This window comes from Chiloscyllium plagiosum, unplaced genomic scaffold (assembly GCF_037043375.1).
Source record: "Chiloscyllium plagiosum isolate Xiang-an unplaced genomic scaffold, Cpla_swu_hap1 HiC_scaffold_46, whole genome shotgun sequence".
Lineage (NCBI taxonomy): Eukaryota > Metazoa > Chordata > Chondrichthyes > Orectolobiformes > Hemiscylliidae > Chiloscyllium > Chiloscyllium plagiosum.
Window position 1 is genome coordinate 14,776,659 of NW_028270184.1, and position 21,241 is coordinate 14,797,899.

The 21,241-nt window shown below is 44.5% G+C and overlaps 1 protein-coding gene across 3 annotated transcripts in view; it reads right to left on the reverse strand.

Moving 5' to 3' along the window:
* The window catches only part of LOC122544006 (uncharacterized), a 34,110-nt gene extending 13,413 nt beyond the window's left edge, over positions 1-20,697 (reverse strand). For all 3 annotated transcript variants that reach the window (XM_087983673.1, XM_087983675.1, XM_087983671.1), the window contains exon 1: positions 20,281-20,697. The gene's annotated coding sequence lies outside the window, so the exon portion shown is untranslated. The remainder of the gene's footprint in view (positions 1-20,280) is intronic.
* Between the last annotated feature and the right edge of the window lie 544 nt (positions 20,698-21,241).

The window sequence follows — 21,241 nt, forward strand, 5'->3', positions numbered from 1 at the left end:
ATCTACCATTTTTGCATTTTACTGTACTGTTCTTTCTCCTCTTTCCATTGTTTCTGTTTCCCGTGTCATGCCACTGAGGTTGCCCCCTTGCCATTTTACTTCAAACCTGCCCCAAACCACACTAGCTATTACTTGCCCTGGGTCATCAGTCCTGGCCCTGCCCAGGTGTAACATGTCCAGTTTGTAACAGTTCCATCTCTCCCCATCATCAACAAATTTACTCAATGGGTAGAAGTGTTTCCCACCTGACATTTTTCAGCTGCAACCATTGCTTGAATAATGCTGGTGGAGGTGATGGGACTCTGAGCATCACTGAGCGGGATGACTGCATACAAGTTAATGACAAGAGCAGCTATGAGACTGCGAGGGGTTGTTGCAGCAGTGAGAGAGCAGTTAGGACCAGTGATAGAGAGAGTGAAACAGGAGAATTGTACAAATAATTGCATAAGCTAGGGCAGGAGGTCAGAGGCTAGCAGACAGCACACAATATGGAAGGGAGTTACTGTGACCAAGCAAGCTGGGGCACTGCGATTTGAAGAGAAGGTAATGGTTAAATAGCACCTGACAAGCCTGGATTCACACTGAAATATGTTTGAGATTATTATGCCCAGTGACAGTTGCACCTGTGTGAATCTGAAAAGGTAGAAGGTGCTGGAAGCTCAAGTCACAGCTGAAGCATTTACAATTGATTTCGAGCTTCAAGACTAACACTAATTGTTGAGCATCGATTGCAGAATGGCGGGAGTGGGTTTTAGCCCTTCAGGGACGTCTTGATCCTGGTCAGGAGAGCAGTGATCAGTACTGGAATACAAGAGGGACTTGGTTACATCTCAAAGGCAGAATGCAGCACATCGCATGAAAGGCTGAACACAACAATATGAGAACAAATTGGGAAGAAGAAGAGTCTGAACTGGTTTGTGAAAAGAACAGGCATGTTTACATGGCATGCTTGATGACTTATGCCCAGGTTGTGAATTCCACTCGTTTGAATATTGGATGGGACATTTGTGTCCACCTCTTTGTTAACAAGGAAACAGCAATGAACGGTGCAGGTGGGAAATCCACCCGAAGGAAAAAAATTGTCCCGACAACCTCACCTCCTTCCACAACGCCACAACCAAGCCCCTACCCAACAGTTAAGAGTTTCACCACCAGTGCCATCTGAGCTATTTTGTCCAAGCAAAACTCCTGGACCAGAAACGATCTGACATTAATGAATGAAATAAAATAGGATGAAAATCTAAACCTGTTGCCCTAATCATTCCTGGTATTAGCCTGTCCCAATGGTTCATCTCACACCACAGATATATACATGATCTTGCCTGAAACATAGATTTTACTGCTCCTCGGATGCTGCCTGACCTGCTGTGCTTTTCCAGCGCCACACTCTTGACTCTAATCTCCAGTATCTGCAGTCCTCACTTTCACCCTGACGATTGAAGCAGTTCAAATCAATGTGGCGGTGGTGTCTCATCCAGTGACTGCATTCTCAGCTTCCCTGGGAAAGTTAGATCCAAACGCAGTTTGATGACTGGCATATCACTGCTTTTAATTCCGTTGCATCCATAGTTAACCCTATAAATCGTGCAACCGTGGACCAGAAGGTCTAATCCTGAGCTCCTGCCAGAAGGCAATCCCAACAGAAGAGCAAAGAATTCAAGGCAGGCAATTAAATATAAACAAGGGCCTGACAAAGTTGATCCAAAATTCATCCACTCTACTGTAAAGCCATGCAGGCACCATGAATAGATTAGGTAAATTAGGGAAGAAAACATCTCAGAATGATGGCTGCAGTGCCTATGGATCGTGCTGCTTAAAGAGACAAGGAAAATCTAAGGCTGATTAATAAGGGGGTGGTTCCCTTGTGGGTAACAAATTATACAATCTTTCATAACATAAAGACCGTGGATTAACTGGATGCCACCTCATAATGCTAACTCATGTACATAATGTTAATGTTGAATGTTTTATGGATAATTGTTGGTATAATTGGTACTGGATTAATAATCCCTGTTATACCATCAACACCTGGCAGGGCACTATGTACAGGAGAAAATATTGGGGTAGGTAGAGAGAATTATTACATTAAATATAACGTATGCTGTAGAAATAGAAAGTAACATAATCAGCGCAAGGCTAGACGAGTGTAGAGTAGAGACCACAAAAGGAGATGGCATGTCCTATAAAAGAAACTGATGAGGCAACTGTGCAAATGCTTCCTTTCTTTAGTGTAATCAGGATATAAAAAAGGACATTGCTTTATGCATAGAACCTGCAAATAGAGAAGCCGATGTGTCTCCCAGCAGAATTCACATGCCGCCAATTATATTACTTACATTTCTGACTTGAACCGGTAATTTGCAGAAATCGTTATCTAAAATCAAGAAGGGAAAAACCTTCCCAACATCTGCTCACTGCTGTATTTCCATTGAATTATCAGCATTCAGAAAATTCAAATGGAAGGTGTTCCTTCTTTCTTTCCATAGAACAGTTCAGCACACGCCCTTCGGCCCTCGATGTTCTGCCGGCTTTTTATCCTACTCTAAGATTAAACTAACCTAAACACGCGTCATTTTACTACCATCCAAGAGTTGCTTAAATGTCTCTAATGTATCTGACTCTACTACCACTGTTGGCACTGGATTCCACACAAACACCACACTCTGTGTAAAGAACCAACCTCTGACATCTCCCCTAAACCTTCCTCTGATGACCTTAAAGTGATGCCCCCTTCTGACAGCCATTTCTGCCTGGGAAAAGTCTCTGGCTATCCACCCTATCTGTGCCTCTCATCATCTTGTACACCTCTATCAAGTCACTTCTCATCCTATCTCCAATGAGAAAAGCCCTAGATCCCCTCAACCTTTCTTCATAAGACATGCCCTCCAGTCCAGTCCAGTCCAGGTAAATCTCCTCTGCACCCTCTCTGAAGCTTCCACATCCTTCCTTTTAATGAGGCGACCAGAACTGAACACAATATTCCAACTGTGGTCTAACCAAAGCTCTACAGAGCTGTAGCATAACCTCACGGCTTTTAAACTCAATCCCCCTGCTAATAAAAGCCAACACAGCATATGTCTCCTTAACAACCCTGGCAACATTAAGGGATCGATGGATGTGGACCCCAAGATCCCTCTGTTCCTCCACACTACCCAGAATCCTGCCTTTAACCCCGCATTCGAATGCGACCTTCCAAAATGAATCACTTCACACTTTTCTAGGTTGAACTCCATCTGCCACCTATCAGCCCAGCTCTGCATCTTGTCAATGTCTCGTTGCAACCTACAACAGCTCTCCACACTATCCACAACTCCAACCTTTGTGCCATCAGCAAACTTACTAACCCACTCTTCCACTTCCTCATCCAAGTCATTTGTAAACATCACAAAGAGCAGAGGTCTCAGAACACATCCCTGTGGAACACCACTGGTCACCGAGCTCCAGGCTGAACACCTTCCATCTGCTACTATCCTCTGTCATCTATGGGCCAGCCAATTCTGTATCCAGACAGGCACATTTCCCTGCGTCCCATGCCTCCTTACTCTCTGAATGAGCCTACCATGGGGAACCTTATCCTGAAGAAGGGCTTATGCCCGAAACATTGATTCTCCTGTTCCTTGGATGCTGCCTGACCTGCTGCGCTTTTCCAGCAACACATTTTCAGCTCGAACCTTATCAAACGCCTTGCTAAAATCCACATACATCACATCCACTGCTCTATCAACTTTTTGTCACATCCTCAAATAATTCAATAAGTGAGTTATTTTTTTTAAACCCAAGGAAACTTAGACACACAAGTAGAAAGTGGGCCATGTCACCAGTGCTTCATCCAGAGGCTCACTGATGATGTTATCTAGTATGGTGATGAAACATCTGAAAACTAACCTTCCAGCTCAGCAAGCAAACCTACATCCAGAATTCAACAAGGTTCATGAGGCATGACCTGCCCCTCACAAACCATGCCTACTATCTCTAACCAAATTATGTTTTTCAAATCATAAATCCTGTCTCTCAGAAGCCTCTCCAATAATTTGCCCACCACCGATGTAAGACTGACTGCTCTGTAATTCCTAAAGTTGTCCCTATTCCCTTTCTTGAACAAGGGAATAATATTTGCCACCATCCAGTCATCTGGCACCACTCCAGTGGACAGTTTTAATCATACCATTTGATCCTTTTAGCCCCAAGAATTATATCAAAGTCCTTCTTGAAACCATTCAATGTTTTGGCCTTTGTCACTGTGGCAGAGAATTCCACAGGCTCACTATGCTCTGGGTGAAGAGATTTCTCACCATCTCTGTCCTCAATGCCACATCTTTCAGCTGTGACCCCTAGTTCTGGACTCTCCGGTCATCAGGAACATCGTTTTTGAGTTTACCCAATCCTCGCAGGTTAACCTTATGTTCCTGTGAAGGCTAACTAACTCTGCATGAGTATTGTTCAAGTAAGTTAACGACTGAAACACAGGTGATAAGATTCACCCCCTCGCCACAACAACTTTAAAATACACTTGAATGATATCGAAAAAGACAAGAGTCGGCTAACAGCTGAACAGGTGCCCCTGCAGACGCTGTGGGAGACAAATACATCAATGTGTTTCCCCATGTATTTGTCCTTCTGATCAGCAGGAACAGGGAAAATATCAGTGCATTTACAGTGAAGCAGCCCTAGCTCACTGGAAGACACAAACAAATGTAAAGGGAACTGAGATTTTGGCAATGCGCGATTCAATTGTAGGCCTCCAAAGAGATGAGATCCATCACCTTAGATAGCTCAAACACAGCAGCACATCAGATTAACTACTGTCACCACTGCAATAGAACTTGGGCAACAGGCCTTTGGTCCCTCGACCCGAATCCATTGATTCAGGAGGTCATACATATCAGCTGCCTCAACACAGATTTCCCACCCAGTCTCAGTTACCCTGCATTCACTTACAATCCAAAAGCCTCTTCATCCTGACTGAGGATTTACTGACCTCTCTGGGCTGCAGAATTCCAAAGAGACTTACAACACTGAAGAAGTGTGCTAACTGACTGGTAACTTATCCAGGGAATAGGCTGTAAGGTTGCTCACTGAGCTGGTAGATTTGTTCTCAAGATGTTTTGTCACCGTGCTAGGTCAGATCATCAGTGAGGCTCCTTTGAAGAGCTGGTGTTCTATCCCACTTTCTATTTGTATGTCTCAGTCTATCGTGGTGGGTGATTATCACTTCCGATTCTGTTTCTGACAGGTTGGTAAATGGGGCCCAAATCGATGTGTTTGTTGATGGAGGTCCAGTTTGAATGCCAGGCCTCTAGGATTTCCCGTGTGTGTCTTTGTTTAGCCTGTCCCAGAACGGATGCATTGTCCCAGTCGAACTGGTGTCCCTCTTCATCTGTATGTAAGGATACAAGTGATAGTGGGTCATGTCTCTTGGTGGCTCGTTGGTGTTCGTGTATCCTGATGACTAGTTTCTAGCCCATCTGTCTGATGTAATGCTTGTTACAGTCCGTGCAGGGTATTTTGTATATGACGTTCATTTTGCTGGTTGTTGGTATAGAGTCCTTTAGATTCACCAGGAGCTGTTTCAGCATGTTGGGAGGTTTGTCGGCTCCCATGACGCCAAGAGGTCCGAGCAGTCTGGTCATCATCTCCGAGCTCAGTGAGCAAACTTACAACCTGAACCACAACCTGAGCTATAAATCTTTTCAAAACAAAATCATATCTAGAGAATGTTAGCCCAGTTCTTGATGCTCCAGCTTCTCAGCTGCTGCAGTCGCACACTGTCCCCTAACTTCAGGCTTTTCAAAAAGCAAAAATAAAAAGAGGAAAAGGAGACGGAGTTACAGACAGAGAGTGAAAGACTTTGAGGCATGTAAACAGACAACAGGAGACAGAGATTGAGGGTGTAGGAAATGTTGAAAGGAACAGATTTCGGAAACCCGAAGAAAGGTACCAATGCAGCAGATGGCAAAACAGCAACTTCAGATTGCACCTTTTTGTATGTGGCAGAACCAAAGCACAAGGGGTCCCTTTGGCCCAGCAACTCTACCAAAAAAATACACTTCACTACACCCACCCTGGCTGTGCATCCCGATCCCCACAATGTTCTTGGTGAAAAAGCTCTGCTTCAACTCCCCTCTCAACCTCCTGCTTATCATTTTAAAACTATGCTCCTTGGTGTTCATCGTAATGGCAACAGCTGATTTCTATTCACCCTGACCACACCCTTCATCATCTTATGCACCTCATAGAATCACAGAATCCCTGTAGTGTGGGAGAATGCCATTTGGCCCATCGACTCCATACTGACCCTCCAAAGTGCATCTCACCCAGACCCAACCCCCTACCCTATCCTATCCTTGTAACCCTACATTTCGCATGGCCAATCCACCTAGCTTGCACATCCCTGGATGTTATGGGCAACTTAGCATGGCTAGTCCACCACCTGCACATCTGTGGATTGTGGGAGGAAACCAGAGCACCCAGAGGAAACCCATGCAGACACGAAGAGAATATGCAAACTCCACACAGACAGTCGCCAGAGATTGGAATCAAACCCAGGTCCCTAGCGCTGTGAGGCAGCACTGCTAACCACTGAGCCACCACTGTCAGTGGCTGAAAAAGTTGTTTGGTTTACTACCTGAACCTGTATTTTACAGGAGCAACTGGTGTCTGGTGAAATTAGTCCGGAATGAAATATGGCAAAGAGAGGGTGAGACAAGCCAACTGAGAGATTCACTGGAAGTTTCCAGTGTGGTATAACGTCAGAGTCTGCGCTGTCACTGAAAACCATCTACATTTGGAATCGTTTCTGTTGCTATCATAACTCACAAAAGAACAGAAAAATGAAAGTTCAATCACAAATGTTGCAGTAACAGAGGTTATAATCACCAGAAAAGCCTTCTCCTGAAAAGAGAAAGTGAAGGGATAACCTGAGAGAAATAAGAAGCTTTGTCCATGTTTGATCAGAGATTCAAGATGAAATATATTCATTCACCTGCTGAATCTGCCTCAAACTAATAATAAAGCGTTTCAAGATCTATAAAGGATTCTGCCTGCAGTTATTGTGATCTGCTGAATTAGCATATATTATCAAATGCTTGATTGCAACAGTGACAACACTTAAAAACTACTTCTTTCAGAACCTATTCCGCTGAGCTAACATTTGGAAAGGTGGCTCAGTGGTTAGCACCACTGCCTCATAGGAACCCAGGTTTCCTCCAGGCGCTCCGGTCTCCTCCCACAGTCCAAAGATGTGCAGGTTAGGTGAATTGGTTATGCTAGTAAGGTAACAAAACGTCTGGAAATGAACCTTTCAGCTCAGTGAGCAAACCTACATGCATAAACAGGAGTGCCCCTGGTTCACTGTTTCATCACTCAACATTGCCTTTTGAGAAGGGCACAACTTGGCACTCGGATGTTTCCTTTCTTCCTGGGGAAAAAAAACAAAGAAAAAAAAAAACAGGAATGGCAGACATCTCAGTCAGCCTGAGTGCTGTCTTGGAGGAACTGAATCAGCGTCAAGGACTCTCGACAGGTAAATAAAGGGTGACTTGGTGATGAGAACATGGCCCCTGTGGAGTTATTTCAGTGGCGACGAGAGTGGGAGGCCAAGAGGCCATTTGGTGTGTGGGATTAATGATGGAACCATGCAAAAGCGCCTGCTGGTTGAAGCCCAACTGGACTTCAAACAGGCAATTCAGCTGGATTTACCATTGGAAAAATGTGGAAAATGGAGCAGACCAGTTGCAGGGTATTCTGGTGGAAGTGGACACCCTCGCCAGTCCGACTGAGTTTGGGCAACACCACCTGAGCGAAGGCAATAGCGTAGCCTCACTCAGGACATATCTTGAACAGAGGGACTCTCAGTCAGCCCACAGCAAAACAAAGCCAAACCTCGGCCAAAACGGTTAAACGTTTCTTTACGATTCGGGCCGAAATGCCATTGCAGTTGCTGCTGGTATGCAGAGTCAAGATAGCAAAAGAGTCCCACCGGACCCGAATTGGGTAAGAGAACGTATAGGCCGGTATCCAGTAGAGGCAGAAACCACAAGCCTGGAAAGCAAAGGAGCCACCAAACAGGCCCAGATTGCGGAATGGGCAGCACCGGTCATACTGATTGTGAAGTCTGACAGGTCGGTTCATCTTTGTGGGAATCTTAAACAAGTGGCAAGCCGCTTTTCATACCCAGTCCCTCACATAGAGGATGTATACACACAGCTGTCCTACACGAAGCTAGACATAAGCCATGCGTACTTGCAATTGCCGTTAGATGATGTTTCCCACAAAGTATACTACATATACAGACTCAAGGATTTGTATCAACATAAGACACTGCCATTTGGGGTACTGTCATCCTGTGCAATTTCTCAGCAGACACTCGAGAACATTTTTCATGGTCCACACCAGGTTGCCATTTATCTGAATGACAGGGTAGTCAATTAAGGAGCACTTGGGCATAATCCTGAGGTATTTCCTTAGCTCAGTGGTTAGCACTACTGCCTCACAGCACCAGGATCCCAGGTTCGATTTCAGCCTCAGGTGACTGTCTGTGTGGAGTTTACACATTCTCCCAGTGTCTGCATGGGTTTCCTCTGGGTGTTCCAGTTTCCGCCCACAGTCCAAAGATGTGCAGGTCAGGTGAATTAGCCATTCTAAATTGCCCAAAGTGATAGCTGCGTTCGTCAGAGGGATGAGGGTCGGGGTGGGTTGCTCTTCGGAGAGTTGCTGTGGACTGGTTGGGCCGAAGGGCCTGTTTCCACACTGTAGGGAATCTCATCTATTCTAATTCCTATGAAGTGCTTATGCCTGAAAAATTGACTCTCCTGCTCCTCGGATGCTGCCTGACCGGCTGTGCTTTTCCAGCACCACACTCTTCGACAGACATTTCTCCCAGGCAGGCATACACCTCAGAAGGGAAAAATGTTTTCCACACACCCCAAGCAACAACAGGTTACACCTGTTGGAAGTTAAAGTGAGGAAGATCAAAGGCGCCCTAGCTTCCACATCTGTACCGGAGCTTAGACCTTTCTTTGGACTGGTGAATTGTTCTGGAAAGTTCATGCATAATCTGGCCTCCTTCCTGGCACCTTTGCATCAACTCTTTAAAAAGGTCAGCTTTGGAAATGGTCGCATAGCCAAGCCAGGGAAGTGAAGAAACAGCTATCATCCTCCAAGCTGTTGGCACACTGTGATCCCAAGACAGATCTAATATTGATTTGTGAAGCCTCCCTGTGCAGTATCAGGGTAGTATTAGCTCATAGGTGGCCCAGAGAGGAACATCCAATAGAGTATGCATCCTTGACTTTGGCCAATGCAGAGCATAAATACGCTAACATAGAGAAGGAAGGTGTGGCGGTCACATTTGGAGTCAGGAAGTTCCACCAGTACCTTTACGGCTGTACATTTGTAATAATAACAGACTACAAACCCCTGCTAGCTCTACTTAAAGAGGACAAGGCGGTGCTGCTCATAGCTTCAGGCTAAATTCAGCCCTAATACGAACAGTGTATAGTTACAAGTTGGTACATTGTTTGGGAGGCCAAGTAACAAATACAGATGTATTAAGCTACTTCCCGCTGGCAGATACACCACTGGAAAAAGCCAGAATGGTTTTAAATTTTCTGGAGACACACAGTTTCAGCTGACAATAATCAGACTTTAGACGTAGAAAGATCCAGTCCTGGCAAGACTGAAAGAGCTGGTGATGATGGCTGCTACACCCAGAACTGAAACCTTTTCAGAGCCAGAGATTCTAGATCACAGTATAGGACGGCATGGGGAGCAAGAACGATTGTCCCAAGCAAAGGTTGCCACCGGATACGGGCTAAACTCGACTGGGCTCATCCAGAAGTGTCGGCAAGAAGTTGTGTCTGATGGCCAGAATTGGGTGCAGAGTGAGCTACATTGGTGGAGCAGTGCCCAGGGTGCCAATAAGGACAAACATTACTGCCAGCAGCTCCCCCACATTCGTGGGAATGGCCAGGTAAACCCTGGACTCAGTTATGTATCAATTATGCAGGTCCATTCAAGTGCTCAATACTCATGGTCATTACGGATGCCCGCTCAAAGTGGGTGGATGTGCATAGATTTACTTGTCAAACAGAGACAATGACAGAAAAACTGCACACGTCTTTTAGGATCATCCTTATATGCGGATGAGGAATGACACCACTTCGACTGGGACAACACACCAATCCTAGTCTGGTACCATTCTTTTTGAATACATGATAGAGATGAAAAAAAGCTACCCAATGAACAGTCTGCCGATTTCTCAGCAACAAACCCAAACAAGCAGACAAAGACATCCAGAAACCCTAGCCACTCTCCCCTATATCAAAGACATCTCGGAAATGACTGCTAGACTACTCAGACCCCTTGGCATCATGGTAGCCCACAAACCCACCAACACCTAAAACAGCAGCTCATGAACTTGAACTATACAGACAATGAGCAAAGCTAACATCATTTGCACAGTACCGTGCAATGACTGTAACAAGCACTACATTGGACAAACAGGCAGAAAACTAGTCACCAGGATACATGAAGACCAACTAGCCACAAAAGACATGACTCGCTTTCACTAGTATCCTCACATACGGATGAAGAAGGACACCACTTTGGCTGGGAAGATACATCTATCCTTGGATAAGCCAAACAAAGACACGCATGAGAATTCCTAGAAGCATGGCATTCCAACAGAACTCTATCAACAAACATGTCGAGTTAGACCCCACCTACCACCCTCTGAGAAAAGGAACAGGAACTGACTTCACCTCAGGAAATAACATCACCACAGGAAATGGGATCAACTACCCAAAGAAACCCAATATATAAATAGAAAGCAGGATATTTTAGTATTGCTTCGCATGAGGTCCACTGAAGAGGTTACCTAGTAAGGTAACAAAACGCCTGGAAATGAACCTTTCAGCTCAGTGAGCAAATTGCTCATTCCCTCCTTGAAGAACTCTAACAGATTTGTCAGGCATGACCTCCCGTTGTGACCCAGCCCTATTTTATCATGTCCTTTCAACTACCCCACAATCTCATTCTTAATAATGGACTCTAAAATCTTAATGACTGAACTCGAGTGAACCGGCCTATCATTTTCTGTCTTCCGCCTCCCACCCTTCTTAAATAGGACCATTACACTAGCCTTTTTCCAGTCCGCCAACACTTTCCCGGACTCCAGTGATTCCTGAAAGATCACCATTAATGCCTCTACAATGTCCTCAGCTATCTCCTTCTGAACTCTGGGATGTTGTCTATTCAGTCCATGTGACTTATGGACCTTCAGACCTTCTCTTTAGTTATGGCCACTACACTCACCTCTGGCCCCCCGCCGATGCTCAAAGTTCTGGAATGCTGCTGGTGTCTTCCACTGTGAAAACTGATGCAAAGTACCCATTCAATTCACTTTGTTCCCCATTACCACTTATCCAGCAGTCCAATGTCTACTCTTGCCTCCTTCTTACTTTTTATATATCTAAATATATATCTAAAAAGACAAAAGTAAAGACAATAGAAAAATCTTCTATCTAAAAGACAATCTATTTTTTTCCCCCCCAAGTATTACTCGAGTAAGCCTTTCAACTGCTCCCAATGCATTAACATCCTTTCATACATGGTAACTCATAATAATCTAGATGCGGTCTCTCTAATGCCTTATATCCGTGAGGCATAACCTCCCTTCTCTTGCAATCAATTCTCCTTGCAATAAACTGTAAAATTCTATGAACGTTCCTGATAACTTGCTGTAGTTGCTTACAAACTTCTGCGATTCAGGCACTGGAATACCCAGGTCTCTCTGCAACATCATACCATGGAGTCAGAGACCTACAGTCCTTTAGCCCAAACTGGTCCATGCTGACCAAAATGTTCATCAAAGCAAACTCCATTTCTCTGCACTTGGTCCAAATCCTTCGAAAACCTTTCCTATCCATGTATTTGCCCAAATGCCTTTTAAATGTTGTTCATGTACCCACCTCAGCCACTTCCACTGGCAACTCAGTCCACATGCGTACCACCCTCTGTGTTAAAAAATGTTGCCCCTCAGGTTCCCTTTTATTCTTTCCCCTCTCACCTTAAACTGATGCCCTCTAGTCCTCGATTCCCCAACCCTGGGAAAAAGACTAAGTGCATTCACCCTGTCCATCCTCTCATGAGCTTATACACTTCTATTAGATCCCCCTCAGTCTCCTATACTCTAAAGTAAAAAAAAAAAGTCCTAGCTTGTCCAACCTCTCCCTACAACTAAGACCATGAGTCCTGGCAACATCCTTGTAAATTTATTCTGCACTCTTTCCAGTTTAATAACATCCTTCCTATAGCAAGGTGACCAAACCAGAACACAATACTCCAAGTGCGGCCTCACCAACGTCCTGTACAACTGCAACATAACTTCCCAACTTCTATACTCAATGCCCTGACTGATGAAGGCCAGTGTGCCAAAAGCCTTCTTCACTGCCCTGTGACTCCCCTTTCAGAGAACCGTGCACCTGAACTGCAAAGACCTTCTGTTGCACTACACTCCTTAAGGCCCTACCATTCACCATGAAAATCCTACCTTTATTTGACTTTCCAAAGTGCAAGATCTCACACTTATCTATATTAAACTCCATTTGCCATTTCTTGGCCCACTGCCCCAGCTGATCAAGGTCCTGCTGCAATTTCTGACAACCTTCCTCACTGTCCACGATCTCGCCTATTTTAGTGTCATCACCAAACTTACTAATCATGCCTTGTACATTCTCATCCAAATCATTTATATCAATAACGAACAATGGGCCCAGCACCAACCCCTGAGGCACTCACTAGTCACAGGCCTCCAGTCTGAGAAGCATCCTTCCACTATTACCCTCTGCTTCCTACCATCAAGCCAATTGTGTATCCCCTGGATTCCATGTGATCTAACCTTCCAGTGCAGCCTATCATGTGGAACATTACCAAAGGCTTTACTGAAAGCTCTACAAACTACGTATTCTGCCCTGCTGTCATCAACCTTCCTTGTCACTTCATCAATGAATTTGTGAGGCATGAGCTCTCACACAAAGTCATGCTGACTACTCCTAATCAAACCCTCTCTTTCCAAAAGATGTATATCCTTTCTCTCAGAATTTTCTCAAGTAACTTAGGCACTACAGATGTTAAGGTCTACAGTTCCCACATTTTTCTTTGCAGCCCTTCTTGAATAATGGCTCATCTTTTGTTACCCTGCAGTCTTCCAGAAGTGATGCAGAAATATCAGCCAGGGCCCCCACTATTTCCTCTCTAGCCTCTTGCAGTGTTCTTGGATATATCTGGTCAGGACTAGGAGATTTACCCACCTTCATACATTCTAATACGTCCAACATTACCTCTCCTGTGATATGGACTATCCCCAAGATATCATTAACTTCCCAAAGTCTTTATGTCTCTCTCCACAGCAAACACCAATGCGAAATAGTCATTGAGGAGTCGCCATCTCCTGCGGTTCTATACACACACACACACACACACACACACACGCGTCTACTTTGGTCCTTGAGGGGTCCTGTTCTCTCTCTTTTTCTTTTAATGTACTTAGGATTCACCCTCATCTTCTCAGCCAAGGCCATCTCGTACCCTCTTTTCACCCTCCTGATTTCTCCTGATTTCCTTCTTCAGTAAACATCTACATCCCCTCTCTCACTCCAGCGATTCTCTTGATCCCTGCTGCCTGTATCTGAGCCATACCTCCTCCTTTTTTCTGGTCAAAGCCTCAATATCTCTTGTCAATCAGGGGTCCCTATTCCTGCGAACCTTGCCTTTCACCCTCACAGGAACATATCAACCTTGAACTCTAACTATTCACTTTTAAAGACCTCCCACTTGCCAGAGGTCCCTTTGACTGCAAGCAAACAATCTACTCCAGTTAACCTCTGCAAGCTCCTGTCTAATTCCATCAAAATTCGCCATTTCCCAGTTTAGAACTTGAACTAGTTTTGTCCCTCTCCATTACTATTTTAAAATCAGAACTATAAATGGAACTATCGTCATTGGTCCCAAAGTGCTCCTGAACTATTTCCCAAGAGGAGATCGAGTTTTGCTCTTTCCTGAGTTGGACCCTCTACATAACAGCTCAGTATATGAGGGAAAAAGAATAACATGTGCATTCTGCCTGCTGAGATTCTAGTGAATTCACATTTAGCACACTTGCCTTCATTGCTCAGTCTTTGAGTATGCGAGTTGGGATATCACATTGAGGTTGCACAGGACGTCAGGGAGGGCTCTTCTGGAGTACTGTGCCCAGTTGCACCATTACAGGAAGGATATTATTGAGTGGGAGAGGACTCAGAAGAGATTTTTCCAGGATGTTGTCGGGAATGGAGGGTTGGTGAGATTAGATTAGATTCCCTACAGCGTGGAAACAGGCCCTTCAGCCCAACAAGTCCACACCAACGCTCCAAAGAGTAACCCACCCAGACCCATTTCCCTCTGACTAATGCAGCTAACACTATGGGCAATTTAGCACGGCCAATTCATCTAACCTGCACATCTTTGGACTGTGGGAGGAAATCGGAGCACCCGGAGGAAACCCACGCAGACACGGGGAGAATGTGCAAACTCCACACAGACAGTCACTCAAGGCTGGAATTGAACCTGGGACCCTGGTGCTGTGAGGCAGCAGTGCTAACCACTGAGCCACCGTGGATGCCCCTCAATTTACTGATCCATCTAATTCCCATCTGTTTCCAATAAGAGTTTAAAAATCTATTGGTCTCATCCCTGAATTATTCAAACTTGAGCATCATTTGCCCTAAGTTAGAGAATTCCAAAGATTTACAACCCTCTGAATGAAGACATTCACTGTTAAACAGTCAATCCCTTAGAAAAGTCAACAAACTCATAACTTCTTTGGATTTCACTAGGATCCTTTTAAAATGTTGATTTAGTTTGCAGTAATCACATGGTGCAGCTCTGCACTGAAATAACCTTTAATAAAACATAGTTAGAATTGATGATCTGAAAATCGCTTCCTTTGGCTGTGACAGCTTTGTAAACATGATTCTAACAGACTGAACAATAAAATCTGTAATGCACTTCAAACCCTATCCTGATTAATTGCCTATAACGGTCAGGTTATTCTGTACAAATTATAATGTTCATGCACATGCCCATTACAGGTTACGAATTAATGCAAAGCAGCTTTTGGTTTCCACTGTTACTAACGTTGTGAGACTACTTTGGGTCTCAAGGGCAAAACAGGTGCTAATTGGAGCTGGAGTGAGATTCCTATGAAGTGGTTCCATTCCTCTTTGAAGTGGTATCACATTGGGCCTAGACTCTGGATTCACTTTGTATTTACACCACACTGGTTGAAAGCAATATCTGATAAAGTTCACCCATTGTGACACACTTCAGCTTATTGGTGATGTAACTGGCATCTTCAAAGCCCATCTCCTGGAATCATATGGCAGAGGAGGCAGGAGTGCTCACTGCTTCCAGGACATTTAATCTCTCATGGTACTGGTAGCATATTTAGGCCCCAGCTCCACAACACTTCAGTTGCTGCAAGCCAAGATCGACACTTTACACTCTGGTGTTCCAGCATTATCCCTGATGAAATGGCCCAGAAAGGCAAGTTTGTTCCTTGGTCTTTCTGAAGTGACCTGGGAGGTGCTGATGGATGACGTGGTGGGACGAAGCACAGTGTCTTTTTCCGGCAGACTGGCAAGGAGGCTACACTACCAGACCCAGCCAGCATGGGCTGAGTTCATGGCCAGGGTTAGTGCAGTGCCCTGGGTGAAACATAATGGACTGCAACACAGGGAAAAAAGGTTAACAATCTTCTGTGATCTACAAAGGTAAATGTCACTCTTTAAGTTAGCTCACCACCACCACTGACTCTAGCTGTCAAAGCACCTCAGCAAGCTTCATGGACTACAGCGGTCATGGTTACATGCATCTTGTCCACTTGATGGCTCTCACACACCTCATCATCCTCAACATGTGGAAAAATCATTATGAAATTGTTTAACAGGCTGATGATTTCTTTTTGATCCATTAGATATACTGTCTAATGTTGAGAGGCTGGGTAACAGGACCACCTTGTGATATTGTTGAGCTGCATTGACACTACATAAATATTGCATCTGATTTTAAAATGGCAGACAGAAGGATCTCCCAATCGTTTTCTTTCTAATTTATTCCCCAAAATAACGTGTGACGAAGTGTGAAATATTGAACAGCAACACTGTAGTTACCCAATCAAACTAACTGTACTTGAATAGTGAATGCTCTTGTATTTATTAAGAAAAAATAACAGGTAACACAACTAAACAAAAAGTGAAGCCTCCTTCTCACGCACAGACTGTCCGAAACATTCATTTGCATACAGTGTTACAAAAGCGGGGTTAGATAGGTTAGGACTTGTATTAACTGGAACGTAAGAGGTTGAGGGATGACCTTATTGAGGTTTATAAAATCATAAGGTGTATAAATAAGGTGAATGGCTGGTGTCTTTTCCCCAGGTTGAGGGATTTCAAGATGATGGGGCATATATTTAAAGTGAAAGGAGAACGATTTCAAAAAAATACATTCAGGGTATTTTTATTTTGCACAGAGAGTGGTTCACATGTGGAATAAACGTCCGGAAGAAATGGTGGATGTAGGTAAAATTACAACTTTAAAAGACACTTGGATAAGGACATGAATAAGGATTGTTTGGAGGGATATGGGCCAAACGCAGGCAGGTGGGACTAGTTTAGTTTAGGATTATGGTCAGCATGGACTGGTTGGACCGAAGAATCATAGTCATACAGCAGAGAACCACAAGCGATCTAAATGTAGAGCCTTTTCTGTTGTTAATTACATCCGATATAAAACTGTGATGACGACTCATGCACTTTGGTTCAATTCATTCAATAACTCTGCTCGGGCCAATGGCTTCAAACGACATTGGATCACAAAACACAAGCGCTCTGAACAATACTTGTCCATGCTGACCAGATATCCTAAATTAATCTAGTCTCATTAACCAGCAATTGGCCCACAGCCCTCTAAACCCTTCCTAAACATATACTTCCAGATGTTTTTAAATGCACCCTCTGTATGAAAGGGTTGCCCATTCGGTCCCTTTTAAAATCTTCCCTCTCTCACCTTAAACCTATGCCCCCTAGTTTTGGACTCCCTTACCCTGGGGAAAAGACCTTAACTATTCACCCTCTCCATTTCATAAACCTCTACAAGGTCACCCCTCAGCCTCTGATGGTCCAGGGAAAATATCCTTGCCTATTCAGCCTCCCCCTATAGCTCAAACCCTCCAACCCTGGCAACATCCTTGTAAATCTTCTCTGAACTCTTTCAAGTTTCACAACGTCCTTACTATAAGGAGGGAGACCAGAACTGAATGTAGTATTCCAAAAGTGGCCTAACCAATGTCCTGCACAGCTGCAACATGACGTCCCAGCTCCTATACTTAATGCATTGACCAATAAAGGCAAGCATACAAGCGCCTTCATCACGATCCTGTCTATCTTATCGGTGACTCCATCTTCATGGAATTATGAACCTATACTCGAAGATCTCTTTGTTCAGCAATATTCCCCAGGACCTTACCAGCTGGTTGCTTTTTCAAATTGCAGCACCTCGTGTTTATTCAAATTCACCTCTATCTGCCACTCCTTGGTCTATTAGCCTATCTGAATAAAGTCTCATTGGACTCCGAGGTAACCTTCTTCACTGTCCACTACACAACCAATTTTGGTGTCATTTGCAAACTTACTAATTGTTGCTAAGTGGGTGCATGTAAAACTGTAAAATGGGGGAAAGCATTGCAAGGCCCCTTCAAAAGATGATTTTTTTTTCACTGTGCTTAGAGTTAGAGTTAAAGTGGTTGTCTGAACAGCAGCTTAAAGTGCAGGTACACAGAACTCCCAAATTGAAAAATTTTGTACCGAACAGCCAGCAGAATTTTTACCATGACAACAAGTCTTTTAAATTTAGCCAATCAACTTAAACCAAACGCTCAGCGACCAAAAACCTATTAAATTTAAATCTGAATCTTTTGACAACCTAGAATCAATCGGATTGTAAGGAAATTAATAAGTTATCGGGTAACACAGTGGCTCAGTAGTTAGCACTGTTGCCTCACAGCGCCAGGGAACCGGGTTCGATTCCACCTCGGGGACTGTCTGTGTGGAGTTTGCACATTCTCCCCGTATCTGCATGGATTTCCTCCCACAACCCAAAGGTGTGCAGGTTAGGCGAACTGGCTATGCTAAATTGTCCATAATGTTCAGGGATGTGTAGATTAGGTGCATTAGTCAAGGATAAATGGTGGGAAATGGGTCTGCTTGGGTTACTCTTTGGATGGTCGGTATGGACTTGTTGGGCCGATTGGCCTGTTTCCACTCTGTAGGGATGCTATGATTATCAGGGTATAAAAGATGAGGGCATTTTGAAAATTGGAGAGAGTTAACTGCCATTTGCCAGAGTTAAGAGTCTTCAGCTCTCAAGAAACAAATTGACTCTCACAGTTATCTATGTATCAGAGAGAGCCAACCACCATCTGCCAAAAGATAACAAATTTCAGCTCTCAGAGAAAGTGCCATCTAATTAATAAAGGTACCATGGAACTCTTAGCTAATATTCTAGACAGCAGAATTCAGAGAGAACATTCCTGACACAAGAATTCGACGGAGAGAAGCATTCCTGACAAGAGTTTGAAGGAAATGGTGTTCCTGAAAAAAGATAAGCAGAGAGGGCATGGAGCATTCCGGAAAGTGTATCCTAGCTGTAAATTTGACAGAATAAATTCTTTTGTTTTGTTATATAAGTGGGACCTATAATTTGTTGGAGCAGCATTCCATTAGAATTTTGTTTTATTAGGGAATAGTTAGTGATTGGAAGAGGATTGTTTAGTTTGTTAGTTGTTCTGTTAAACGTGTTCACTGTTGGAGTTAGATAAATAAATTACTTGCTGACTACAGAGTGAGGAAAGGATTTCATTTCATTTAACCACTCCTTTATAACAGATTTTTGGGGGGGGAAAACAGTAGGTTATTGCATCGTTGGGTATTTTGATTTTAAACAGGGGGGTGGGGGCGGGGAGCGCGAGTGGGGAGAGGGAACAGTGTGCAAGGACCATACAGAGGCCTCCAGCACAGAAAAAAAGTCTCTTAGAGTTTGTGCCAGTTAAAAACAACCACATATTCTAATCTCATTTCCCACACCCACAGTAATCCTTGGCATTGCAAGTGTACAAAGGTTATGAAGTTTCTGCCTCAACCATCTTTACACAGGCAGGAGGCTGGAAGAACACAGTGAACCAAGCAGCATCAGGAGGTGGAGAAGTCAACGTTTTACATATAACCCTTCTTCAGGTTACACCCGAAACATTGACTTCTCCACCTCCTAATGCTGCCTGGCTTGTTGTGTTTTCCCAGCCTCCTGCCTGTGTATTTTGGATTCCAGCATCTGCAGTATTTTTTTGTCTCTCAACCACCCTTACAGACAGAGTTCCAGAATCTATTCTGGCTATGCCCTTCATAATTTTACACATCTCAGTCATGTTCCCTTTGCTTCAAGGAAAACAACCCCAGTGTCTCCAATCACTCTTCATAACTAAAACTCTCCAGCCCAGGCATCATCCTGATAAATCTCCTCACCAACCTCTCCAGTGCAGTAACAACTCTCTTATAATGTACATTCCAGAACTGCATCCAATAATCTAGCTGGTGGACTGACAAATCTTTTACACAGTTCCATCACCACCCCGCTTTTAGATTAGATTCCCTACAGTGCAGAAAGAGGCCCTTTGGCCCAACAAGTCCACACCGACCCTCTGAAGAGTAACCCACCCACACCCATTTCCCTCTGACTAATGCACCTAATACTGTGGGCAATTTAGAATGGCCAATTCACCTGACCTGCACATCTTTTTTCTTAAACTCTATGCTTCAGCTGATAAAGGCAACTATCCCATATTCCTTTTTAACTACTTAGCTGGTCTACTACTTCAGGTACTGGTGGACATGCCTCTGGTCACAGGTTCATCATGTGTTCCCTTGGCTTGTTTGTCCTTCCATTTGCCTCTGATCATCACTTCCCCACTATGTCCTCTTGTGACCTCCTCACCTGTGTACTTCATGTCACTTCACTGATCAACCCTCCAAGTCCTAGTCGTTTACGTACATTACAAACAGCAAGGCCAGTAATCCCCGCTGGGAAACCCCACGGGAGTTCCAGTTACAAAATCCCCCTTCAACCACCGCCCTCTGTTTCCTGCCATGCAACCAATTCATGTCTATTTCCTTGCATCCCAGGGGCTCTTACCTTTGCAATCAGTCTCCCATGCGTGACCTTATCAAAAGGCTTGGTGAAGTCACACGGGGAGAAAGCGGGGAGTTAGCACGAGGTAATGATGCTTGTCTGAGGAGCCGGTGCAGTCACAATGGGCTGAATGGCCTCCTCCTATGATTCTGCACAAACGCCTGGCACATTCCGCAGCAGGAACCGCGCATGGGCAGTGCCGTGTTCCGATTCGGCCACGCGCCGTTTGGATTCCTGTTCGCACATGCGCCGGATTCGGGCCTCCAGCCGCCCTGACGAGGAACACAACCCGTCCGCTATCAGCCAGAGACGGCGGACCTCAGCGAGGTAACGGGTTAGCTGGGCAAGCTTTATAAGTATACGCTGGAAATCTGGAACCTTGCGTAAGGTGCTATCGGTCCCGCACTGGCGCAGGACAAGGCGATAGATATGAAGAGCGCCGCGGCGATTCTGGGCCAGGCCCCGGGAAAGTCGCCATCTTTATTGGGGGCAATGGAGAAGAGGGCGCCTGCGCGGTCACCCCTGACCCCAGTCGAGAGGATGGCATTGTGTATCATTGACTGAGGATGGAGTTTGTGAATTCCTGTTACAGAGGGGGTTCACCACACTGCTGAATTTATAGTCAATACCAGCATTACGCAGAAACAGAGATTGGCCTACACAATCGTACTGCAGGTTAGTGCTGTTTGGAACTGACATTTGACCAAAGTAGTTAGCCCCCCAAGTTAGCAAATAGTAAGAAGAACCATTATCACAGAGGTGGCAATGTAACGATAACTACTCAACTTTTGAGTGCATTTTAGAGGTAAGTATTAGTTTAATTCATTGTCCTTAAGGTAAATAACCTTGACTCTCAACTTAAAGACTTTCATATTTTGAGAACCTGTCTCCCCAAAATAATGTTCAGTGACGAGATCTGCAATACAGTCAGCTCAGATTGAATCAAACTTACTGCTTGAACAGA